The following is a 12,357-nucleotide window of genomic DNA, read 5'->3' as shown; positions in this document are numbered from 1 at the left end:
AGCTGATCGTGGGTAACCGAAACTGCAGAAGTGAGATTACAGATAAGGAGGGACTGCTGTATAGTAGCATAATGAAGGACACTAACTCAATTCAACACAGTCCTGCTAGATTAGTAAGTGTTGTGCCATTTCACATAAGTTTAATGCATGAGAAAATACTATCGCACAAATGTTCAATTGGTGATGTACACGTGCAAGGCACAGAACTGGTTGATGAGAGGGCATTCAGTGAGACATGTTTCTGCTTCATGAATTTTCATGTCATCCTTGCACAGGGGCCGTGCTCATGTTCTCTGTAGCTTTCCAGTTTTAGTGTATGTGCTGCTAAAGTGAGCACAAGACATGTTTCTGCCTTCAAGGAGCCCACAGGGGCATCTGGCACCTTGCAGTCAACCATAACTTAAACCAGAGAGATGTGCTGGTATAAGGTCGAAAAGCTTTGTGGAAGGAGCGGCATCTGCACCCTAAGAACTGGTTTCAACAGATAGGGAATGTTGTTCTTGAAGATGAGAACAATGTGAGCAAAGGCATAGAATGCATCGTGTGGGGGTTCCCTCAGTGTATGATGGCCCGGTCTACAGCACTAGATGCATTGGGACCAGTGAATGAGAGAGATCATGTTTGAAATATGGTTTAGGAGTCATATCATAAGGGATTTGAATACCTGCATAAAGAATTGTAGTCAGGAAGCAGTGGTGAGCCATGAAAAAGTTTGGGCAAGGACATGGCATGATCTGATTTGTGCTTTGATGAGTGAGCATTATGGGTGATGCTTATTTTATTCTTTGACCTTTCTTACACAAGGTGAGACCCCCCCCAAAAAATGAAATTATCTTCTGGATAGCAAGCTCCTTGTAGTACAGGTTTACCCTGCTATGTGACTGTTCTAGGAACCCATCTGCATCAGTGTACAAGCTGGCATTGTTGTGAGAGGTTGAGTTTGACTTCAGTGAATTTTATTTTTGAAGACTCGATGCATTTGCCCATTTCATGATGGATGATTTACTAGTACACCTGCCCACACCATAACACTGAGTGTTCAGCAGTTTTTGACCAAAAACGGCATGACCCCCCCATTTCCCACTCTCCTTATTCACCCCATCTTGCCCACAAAGACTTTTTTTGTTTGTTTCCTCAGTTGAAAACAGTCCTCAAAGGGAAACGTTTTGCCATTGTGGAACAAAAAACATCAGAAGCACTGAAAGGCACCAAAATCAACAAGTTCAAAAACTGAGTTGAGCAGTGGAAAAAACATCTCGATAGGTGTATTGCATCAAATGGAGAGTGCTTTGAAGGTGACTGAAGTTTAAACATGTAAAGTAAATACACAATTTTTTATAAATAAGTTTCATTTGGGGGGTGTCCCCTGTTTTCTAAATATGCCTTTATTATATTTCTAACTTTTCTACAATTAATATGTATAATCTTTGATTATAAGAAAAAATTCTATTTAAAAATTGCTTTCAGACTTCCGGCCAAGATGGAGGCTTAGACGGACACGCTAGGTCTCCCTCTACAACTAGAGAGGAATACAACTACTTCAAAACAAAGGATAACTAGAAATTCCAGAAAATAAAACTACACGGAAGCCCAACATATGAAGTTATAAACCAGTGGTGCCATTTGGGCAGGTAAGAGTTAAAGAGGGCAGCGCTGTTTGCAGTCAGCGGCGGGGCGGCGAAAAAGCCCGGCGGCAGTCAAGCCCCTGGCGGTGCGCGACTCCGGCGCTGGGGAGAGCGGCCGCCGCATCGCCTTGAACAGTGAGGCCCAGGGGGGCGGGAGGACGGATCCCGGTCTCCTAGCTGAATAACTGTGTGAATCCATCTTGGACCCCCGCCCCCAAAGAAAGCACCACAGGGCTGCGAAATAGGTCGCAGACAGGCACCGGTTGCTGATTTGTGTCGCGTACACAGGCACTGCCCCTTACAGCCGGCCCAAGAAAACAAAACGCATCTGTCAAAATGAGGCAGACAACTGTAGAAATCCCGGTAGCACAGCTCACCAGGCAACAGATAGAGAACCTGACAGATGAACAGATAAGAAACCTGTCAGAGGCTCAGTTCTGGGCCATTGTTATCAGGTGGCTTACAGAATTCACAAAAGAGCAGGAAAAAGATAAGAAAGAAGCGAAAAACATTCATAATGAAAGGAACAAAACCACATACGAGACAGATGGTGAGGAAAAAAAATCCAGAGTTCATTTCAACAAACCGGAATATGGAGAAGGAACAAGCAGTCAACCAATGCAGAGAGAGGAAATGGGAAGCAACAATGAGAGGATCAGAAACCTCTGGGACAGCTATAAAAGGCCCAACATAAGAATCATTGGTTTGCCAGAGAGCGAGGAAGATGAACTAGAACTTGAAAAATTGAGTGAAAATATAATAAAGGAGAACTTCCCAGACTTGGGAAAGGGAATAGACTTACAGGTCCAGGAAGCAAGGAGAGTTCCCAAGAGACTGGACCCAGGGAGAACCACTCCAAGACACATTATAATCAAAATGTCAAAAATTAAAGATAAAGAGAGAATCTTAAAAGCAGCAAGAGAGAAGAAAAGAATTATGTACAAAGGGGTCCCAATTAGACTATCAGCTGACTTCTCAAGAGAGACCCTACAGGCAAGAAGGGACTGGCAAGAAATATTCAAAGTAATGAAAATCCAAAACCTACAACCACGAATACTCTATCCAGCGAAATTGTCTTTCAGAATAGAAGGACAGAGAAAGTGTTTCCAGGACAAAATAAAACTGAAAGAGTTCATTAGATCCAAACCACTGTTATATGAGATGTTAAAGGGACTGGTTTAAAAAACAGAAGCTAGGGAGATGAAACAAAGGCAAACTAAACAGGCAACGAGAGTGGAAAAGGAACTGTGGGTACGGGAAGCATATTGGGGGGAGGTCAACAGGGAGGGGGAGTGGGGAGAGGGAAGGAGATGATATAGGAATTGGGGATCATGGTAGGAGGGAATGGAATAGACGGAGAGAGGTTGGGAGGAACTGTATGCACAACTAATGGACATAATCTAAAAGGGGGGGACAACTGGAGGGAGGGGGGCCACTGGGTGGAGGGGAGCAGAGGGAAGGGAAATTGGCACAAATGTAATATTTTAATCAATAAAACACATTAAATCTGAAAAAAAAATAAATGATCATATGATTGTTATCCTTCATTCCATTAAAAAAAATAATAATAAATAAATAAATAAATAAAAATTGCTTTCACACCAGAGAGGTGGAATACAGTTCAGAACCATTCTGAGCCACTTTGCATCTCTTAGATGAGTCCAGGCTTCAAAGCCTGAATGAGATAAACTCTAAAATTCTTTACAACTCTGAGATGTCTTAGCACATTATCTGTGCATTTCCTGTTTCCACCTCATCAGGTACTTACCTTGTCATAGCACCCATTATAAGGTAATTAATTCTCAGTTACGTGTCTGCCTCTTCCCAAAGGACTGCAGTGCCTGAGAGGAAGGAACAATCTTTTATCTCACCTATTTGTCAGGAGCATTTTGTTTTTGAGTGACAAGTATATTATTCAAACTGACGTAAGCAAAAAGAAAAGAAAAAAAGTAATATTAGTTCCTTGCACTTAAAAAGTCCAAGGGTAGATCTATTTCTGATGTTGTTGGATCCAATATTGAAATACAGTATTCCCTCACTTATTGTGGATATTACATTCTAGACCCCCTGCAAAGTAGGAACCTTACATTTATTCTACACTCTTAAACATATGTAACTTTTAACAACATACATATACAGTACCGCAAAATCCCACGATATAGCAAAAAATCCATGATAAATAATTAAATATAATATTTTTAAAAATCCCGTGATAGAGTGAGGCCGCGATAAGTGAACCGTGATATAGAGAGGGACTACTGTAATGGTACCCAGAATCTGTCTCTCAACTCTACTCTGTTTCTGTTGGCCTCCTTGTCAAATTACTGACAACCTCACATGCTCACAGCTTCCTCCTCCGTTGGAGGGAGATCTTCGTCTTCTTGATATTTCCACAGGAGTCCCAGGTTGCTTTCCTTTTTGTCCATGCACAGCACTGTGGCCAGGGACTTAGAATATACCAAGTACCCCTCTGGTACCTGTGATTGGTGGTGGTCGTGGGGGACAGTGTGCAAGGCTAGCCTCTCTTGAAGGAACCAAATGAACCAAGAGTAGGGAATAAGTGCTTTTCCAAAGAAAAAATCAAGATGTCACCAGGGGAGGGGGAAATGGCCTCTGGGCAAGGAAAAATGACAGCTGTACCTCCGTTTGCACTGCCAGTACCTTGCACTGTACCTGCAATCAACTGAGTACTCACTAAAGCCTGTAGAATAAATAAAAGGTCAACATAAACTGCCACTTTTTTCCCCACAGAGAAACTTAAATCTCACCCAATTCTGATCATTCAGGTATAAGTCTGATTCAGGTTTCCTCTGACTGTAAATTCTGGATCACACAGTTTTTCAAATAATTGGCTTAAATTTAGCTACTAATAGAAATTTGACACTGCTTTTATGAAGTTATTTTTCTCTTTGGCCTTTATTACACATTCATTTTCTTAGAGTCAAGTGAAAGTTTCTATTGGATTAATATAAAACAAGCATGACTGTTGTAACTCTAAGTTCCAGTCTAGGCACTGTCATTAACTGATTTATATTGTCTTTGAAAGAGTGTTAAATATTTCTTTTTTTTTTCTCATTGTCTGAAAAATTCTCTTTTATTTTTTGAGTATATCTTATTGATTATGCTGTTACAGTTGCCCCAATTTTCCCCCTTTGTTCCCCTCCACCCAGTATCCCCCCTTCCCTCCAGCAATCCTCCCTCACCCTTAGTTCATGTCCATGTGTCATACATGTAAGTTCTTTGGCTTCTCCCTTTCCTATGCTGCTCTCAATATCCCCCTGTCTATTTTGTTTCTACCAATTATGCTTCCTAATCCCAGCACCATTTCCCCCATTCTCCTCCTTCCCATGCCAGCCCTTCAAATGATCTCCATACCTAAAATTCTCTTCCTGTTTTGGTTGTTTGCTTAGTTTGTTTTGTTTTTGTTTTTGAGATTCAGTTGTTGATAGTTGTAAGTTTGTTGTCATTTTAATATTCATAGTTTTGGTCTTCTTTTTCTTAAATAAGTGCCTTTAACATTTCCTATAATAATGGCTTGGTGATGATGAACTCCTTTAGCTTTACCTTGTCTGGGAAGCACTTTATCTGCCCTTCCATTCTAAATGATAGCTTTGCTGGATAGAGTAGTCTTGGTTTTAGGTCCTTGCTTTTCATAACTATAAATACTTCTTGCCAGTCCCTTCTTGCCTGCAAAGTTTCTTTTGAGAAATCAGGTGGTAGTCTTATGGGAACTCTCTGCTTTCCTCTTGCTGCTTTTAAGATTCTCTCTTTATCTTTAACCTTTGGCATTTTTAATTATGATGTGTCTTGGTGCATTCCTCTTTGGGTTCAACTTGTTAGGGACTCTCTGTGCTTCCTGGATTTATACATTTATTTCCTTCACCAAATTAGGGAAGTTTTCTTTCATTATTTTTTTCAATAAGTTTTCCATTTCTTGCTCTTCCTCTTCTCCTTCTGGCACACCTATGATTTGGATGTTAGTATGTTTAATATTGTCCCAGACATTCCGAAGTCTCTCTCTCTTTTTTTTTTTTTTTTACATTCTTGTTTCTTCTTTTTGTTCTGGTTGAATGTTTATTTATTTCTTTTGTTCCAAATAATTGATTTGAATCCCAGCTGCCTTCTCTTCACTGTTGACTCCTTGTCGATTTTTCTTTACTTTAGTTTGTGTAAAATTCATTTCTTTCTTTCCCTTCTCCCATACTCTATGAGTTCTATGAGCATCTTTATCACCAATGTTTTGAACTCTACATCTGATAGGTTGGCTATCTCCATTTTGTTATTTCTTTTTCTGGGGTTTTGTTCTATTCTTTCATTTAGGTCATATTTCTTTGCCTCCTCAAAGTGGCAGCTTCTGTGTGTTTGTTTCTGTGTATTAGGTAGAGGTGCTTTTACTCCCTGTCTTAGTAGCATGGCCTATATAGCAAAAACAAGTGTAAATTTTGTGGGGCAGAGCCTTAGATAATTGCCAGAGCAGGCCACCTGCTTCAACATTTTGTGGTTATATTTGTGGTGGGGTGCTCAGAGAAGGGACAATGCCACTGCCTGGCTTCTTGAGATTTTCCCAGCACTCTCCCCATTTTCAGTCACTTCACCCACTTCCCATATGTGGTTGGCACCCTTCCAGTTGCTGCCCTGGGGTTTTCAAATGTTCTAAGACCATGTGGCCCCTTTAAGTGGCAAAAATCCAGCCGTTTCTTCCCCTGCCCCCACCCCCATTGGTTTTTACAGCCAGAGGTAATGGGTTTTATCTCCCTGGCACTGGAACCCTGGGCTGTGTGGTCTGACCTTGGGCTGTGATTGCTCTCTCCTAGGGTATCCCTCTTGGTTTTTATCCACCTCATGTGAATGTGGGACCTTCCATTCTGCTGCCACCACTGCTTGTCCAAGCCACGCTGCCTCTCTGCCCCATTTCCACATTCCACCTCTCCTACCCATCTGGATGAATGTGGCTTCTTTAAATCCTTGGTTGTCAGACTTCCATACAGCTCGATTTTCTGATGGTTCTGGTTGTTACTTGTTTTTGACATCTGATTGTAATCCTTCTATGGTTGTGCAAGGAGGCGAAGTGTGTCTATCTATGCCTCCATCTCAACTGGACTGAAACACTTCTTTCACTAGTATGTGGGAAATAGTCCAACTCAAATACAGACTACTTTACTTAATGATTGCAAAATTATTTTGCCAGAAAAGACAAATAGCAAGGAATTCTATTACTCACCATTTAGCTTCAATACAGGTGAGATACTGGTGGGTTTGTTTGTTTGTTTGTTTTTTGACTTTCATAGTGATTGGACTTTTGGTTTTTTTTTTTAAGTTTAATACAAACATGTGTAAAATAAAAGTTCAAACTACAAAGAGACATGCAATGAAAAGCAAGTCTTCCTTTTCCTGATTCCTCTTCACAGAGGCAATCACTACTAATAGTTTTTATGTATCTTTCCAGAGATATACAAAACAAATACAAGTCTATCTATATGTACTTATCTCAATGGATCCTTTTCCCTCTTTTTACAGATGGTAAGATTACTGTTCTTGTTGTGCTCTTGTTGTTGTTGTTGTTGTTCTTTTTCACTTCCTACATCTCGGGAGTTTCATATTAGAACAAATACCTCCACCTTGTTCTTTTTATTGACTGCATAGTGTTATAATATAGGGATATACCATAATTTTATTAACCACTCCTTTAATGATGGACATTTAAGTTTTACAGTTTTTTGCTACCTCACCAGTAAGAGATTTCTGCTTCAGCTGACATGAAGTTTTTGCCTTTTATTAAGAAGCATCACTGGGGAACATCCTAAAAAGTAAATAAAAATAAAAATAACAAAAAAAATCTACAGTCATGGCCTTGGCAAGGTACCACTTTGTAAAGTTCTGAACACCTCAAGTCTTCCCAGAAAATAGTACCTCTATCCTCATACTTTATTTCTACCTACTCCTGTTCGATTATAAGGGGAGAGATATAATGTTCTTGCCTTAAATCATTACCAAACCTTAAGTTCTGAAACCCTGCTGTTCCCCAGCGCAGATGCTGGCACTCTAGACCCAATCAGATTGAACTGAGCTGTTCTCTCAGGCACCCAGCTGACCTCTGGCATGCCAATCATGATTTGTGTTTGGAATGATAGGCCTGGTGGGGCATACCTGGGCAGACTTCCAGAACAGTGGCTGTGAAAGAGTCATCAAAACGGGACCACTTCCAGAGTTCTGACCTGGACTCTGAACTCTTGACACACTGTTGTTTTCTTGGGAGGGGAAACTAAGGAACTGCCATCTGAAATACAAAAAGATTTTTGAGGTTTGACTTCTTCACAGTGGAGTCAAGAATTCTATCATGTGTTCTTAGCAAAAAAAGAATTCAAATAATGCAAGGAATAGCCTGCTAGTCTACCAGATAAGCATGCACCCAGAAATGCCAGAAGACACAGTTGTGTGTGAAACCAGCAACACATGCCAGTTAAAAACTTTGGAAGGACTTTGGGTGACTGTAAGGGTTTGATCCAAAAAGTGAAACCATTGTTTCTAGTGGCAGGTATAAGAGTAGTAATAGAAGAAAGTGAGCAATTCATTAAGAGTAAATAATGAAACATTAAGGAACCTGGTAAAATTGTCTTTAATGTTGATTATAAGAAACCATGTACTGGAACTGTACTTGGTTTTTTATTTAAAGGATTGTCAAGGTTACCGTTGACTAGATATGCATTGCACCCTTAATATGGTTGAACTTAAACCACTTTAGATATGACCCTTCTGTATCTCATCTGCACTTCCAAGAGGCTCACATAGGTAACATAGCATGCCAAAATTCACAAGCCAATAAATAAGTGGCAGATCCAGAATTCAAAACCATGCTGCCAGCAAGGCCTAAGGATATAGGCTCCACTCTTTATTGCATCCTCATTTAAAATTCTATTGCCTATATAACTAGGAAAATGAGAATGGCCTTGGGGTGACTACCAGCTGGGCTTACCCACAACTAAACGGTTTTCCTGGACTTTCACTTTTAAAATTAGGACTATCTCAGGCAATTGTGGTGGCCTGTTACTCTATTTGGGATTTGAAAGGCTTGGAGTCACATGATGTGACCATCCTATTTCACTGATCTCTCTATTTGAAATGCTTCCTCTGATATTCTGTGTCTAGACCTTGTTTTAAGTGATAGGCTCAAGAATAATGCCTTGAAGTTTACAACGGGGTCTTTGGATAAGGTAAGTCTATTAGACCTAAGAGAAGTCCATTGGCAATGGACTTTGAACTCTCTATTTGAGTGCTGAAGTCTTGTGTTCTATTAAAATCAATACTTTGATCATGCAAGTAAACACTGGCTGATGTTTTCATGATCTGCTAGAGGTTGCATAAGAAGGTGAACAAAGCCAAGATGATGAACAAAGCCAGAGACAGAGTGTTGTGTTGCAATACATTTCCCCATGAAAGGGGAAATTTAGGCAGATAAGAAATGTAATGGATAGGAAATTCTCCAAAGAAGTTATACAAATGGCCAATAAGCACATAAAAAGATGTTCAACATCATCAGCCATCAGGGAAATGCAAAGCAAAACCACAATGAGATACTACTTCACATCCACTAAAATGGCTATAATTTTAAAAGCTAGACAATAACAAGTGTTGACAAGGATGTGGAGAACTTGGAACCTTCATACATTGCTGGTGGGAATGTAAACCAAGACAACCACTTCAGAAAACAGTCTAGCAATTCCTCAAATTGTTAAACATAGAGTTAGCATATGAACCAGCATTTCTACTTATAGTATATACCTAAGAAGAGAAATGGAAAACATATGTCTACACAAAAACTCTCACATAGATGTTCTGAGCAACACTATTTACAACAGCTAAAAATGGAGACAACCCAAATGTCCACCAAAAATGGATAAAGAAAATGTGGTATTTCCATACAATAGAATATTATCATCCATAAAAAGAAATAAAGTACTGATGCATGCTATAACATGGATGAACCTTAAAATATTATGCTAACGGAAAGAAGCCAGACACAAAAGGCCACATGTTGTATGAGTCCATTCATACAAAATATCTAAAACAGGCAAGTCTGTAGAGACAGAAAGAAGATTAGTGGTTGCCATTGGCTGAAGGATGGGGGAAATGTGGGGTGATGGCCAAGGAATGTGGGTTTTTTGGGGGGATAATGAAAATATTCTATATTTGATTTTGGTGCAGGATGTATAGCACAGCTCTGAATACACTAAAACCCATTGAACTGTACACTTTGAATTGGTGAATTTTATGGTATGTGAATTCTATTTCAATAAAGTCTTTTATTAAAAAAAAAAAAAAGACAGAAAGAAAGAAGAGATTGTTCTAGGCCTTGCTTCTGTCTCATGGCACAGCCAAAACCACATTGCAAACATCCTGACTCCTTGAAGTTGCATCAGACTCAACTCAGCAAATCCCCAACTCATCTGCCCCACCCTCCACGTCAGCTAGGGAAGTTACAAGGACTTGATGTTCTTTTTACTGTGGAGTAAAAGTAAGTGAGCGACAGGATCTCTTCTCCTAGACCAGGCAATGGCAAGCCTAAAAAGGACTTGTGTTGCTGAGTCTTTACCACTTTTTCAGAATTCTAACTGGATATAGGAATCTATTTAAAGAACTCTAACCCATGCAATAAGAAGGAGAGTTTATTTTTGATTTTTAAAATAATGCTTATTTTATTTCCTATGCCCTAGAAGCTAGCAAGGAAAGAAGTCTGGTCAATAACATGCTCTGATGCCTGTTTTTGTTATTGTTGCTGTTGTTTGTTTTTGATAGACTTCAAGCTCCTTCCTTCGGACTCAAGTGATTATTCAACCTAGATGGGAGTCAAGATATACCTGCAAATATATACCTTTATTATCTCCCGTAAAGTGTTTGCCAAGCAACTTGACATTATGAATACATCTTCATGGGCTCATTAAATCTACTTAACAAATGAAGTTGGGGTTTTTTGTTTTTTCTTTTCTTTCTTTCTTCCTTCCTTCCTTCCTTCCTTCCTTCCTTCCTTCCTTCCTTTCTTTCTTTCTTTCTTTCTTTCTTTCTTTCTTTCTTTCTTTCTTTCTTTCTTTCTTTCTTTCTTTCTTTCTTTCTTCCTTTCTTTCTTTTGAGAACAAGTTCTTTTTAAAGTTCCCCAGATAAGTATGTATAAACAAAGCTAGTAAATACAACTAGAAAGGTCTTGTCTGGAAACATAGTTCAGGAGTTCGGAGTTAACTCTTGTTGTTGGAAGTATTTGAAAAATAAAAATAAAACAATTTGAGTAGAAGCATTAAAATAAAAAAAAATGATATAGCCTCTAAAACCATTTAAGCTCCTCTTTTCACTTATGCAGAATGAATTTTCTACTAAGAACTCCAGGTTAATGAACATTATTCAGTTTATTACATTTTTTTAAAACAAATATTGCATCCACAGGCACAGAAGGGGTTACATGCATAGCTGTTAGAAGCATGGACTATGGAACCAGACTCTCTGGGTTTAAATCCTGGCCTTGCCTTTCACTTAGGTCCTGAAGCTGTTTGTGCCTCATTTCCTCTTCTATGTAATGAGAATGCAATATTAACTGCTTCATAGGTTGTTGTGAAGGTTAAATGTTGATATATGTAAGGCACTTAGAATAGTGTCAAGTACAATGTACATTAGGTTTATTGTCATGACTTAGCCAACTAGGCACTGGACCTAAAATAACAAATTAATTTTAACAACTCAACCTCACTTTGTTGCACTACCTTGGGAATTTGTATTTGTAAAAGAACCCAATTGTTGGGCCATGGATGGGTTAAGCTAAAGCTTTCTCAGCCGAATTCTAATATGAAGAAGGGTATCCATGGCCAAGTGGATTAATGAATGGAATGGGTAACCAGGACTAAGTTTGAGAATAGCTTTTTATACAGAAAAATGTTTACAGACTCCAACAGATAATTTTTTTCCAAACTTACTTCATATCTCCACCATCTTTGAGGAAGTTTGTATCTTGTGTGTATCTACTACATATGCATAAGTCAACATTGCCAGGCTTATATATGACAAATGAATTAAAATGATTGTTGCTTCCTGTTAGAATAGCTTTTTAAAGTTTTGGTTTTATATACTGTATAATTTCACAACTCCTATTAGAAACGGTGATTTTTTATGATGCAAGTACAAACAGGTTCGACTTATTAGCATTTTATTTTCAGTTTTGAAAAAACGTTCCCAACTTGGCTGACTCATTTTATCAGGAGTAAAGATTTCACATACCAGCATGAACAGAGTAGTGAGTATGGATGAAAAGCACTTAATAATTGATTTAGCTAGGAGTCCCAGGATCTCATTTTTTAAAGCCTGCTTTACACTTCATAGTGCAGCAATATTTCAGGATGGAAGGAATGTTGTCAATATCACAGCTCCTACAAGTGCTCTCTATCTTCTGCTTATTCTGTAAGGTTTGCTCGCACTGAATATGGAGTGAGCCAATAGTTCATGCTGTAAGTTTGAAATACTACCATTTAAAAATATGGAAATATCTTTGGTTCATAATTTGGAATATGTATGATATATTTCTTCTAAAAGGAAAAAAAATTGATGTTCTAATCCTCACCTTTGAAAAAACTGGTATTCTTCTGAAAGGATCATGCAAATAACATTGGGAGGCATGCAGGTGTGTAGATAGAACTGAGTTAACAGCTTGCCCAAGAGGCAAAGGAGAGTAACTTGTTGCTGATTTTCATGGATA

The 12,357-nt window shown here is 38.9% G+C and overlaps 1 non-coding gene across 1 annotated transcript; it reads right to left on the bottom strand.

Moving 5' to 3' along the window:
• Positions 1-230: 230 nt before the first annotated feature.
• On the bottom strand, positions 231-337 carry LOC150010059 (U6 spliceosomal RNA). Its single transcript, XR_016511480.1, has one exon. It is a non-coding gene; the product is annotated as a U6 spliceosomal RNA (small nuclear RNA).
• Between the last annotated feature and the right edge of the window lie 12,020 nt (positions 338-12,357).

This window comes from Furipterus horrens, unplaced genomic scaffold, assembly GCF_987537825.1.
Source record: "Furipterus horrens unplaced genomic scaffold, mFurHor1.1.pri manual_scaffold_5, whole genome shotgun sequence".
NCBI lineage: Eukaryota > Metazoa > Chordata > Mammalia > Chiroptera > Furipteridae > Furipterus > Furipterus horrens.
The sequence above is the reverse complement of the archived record's forward strand: the minus strand, read 5'-3'. Positions and strand labels throughout refer to the sequence as shown.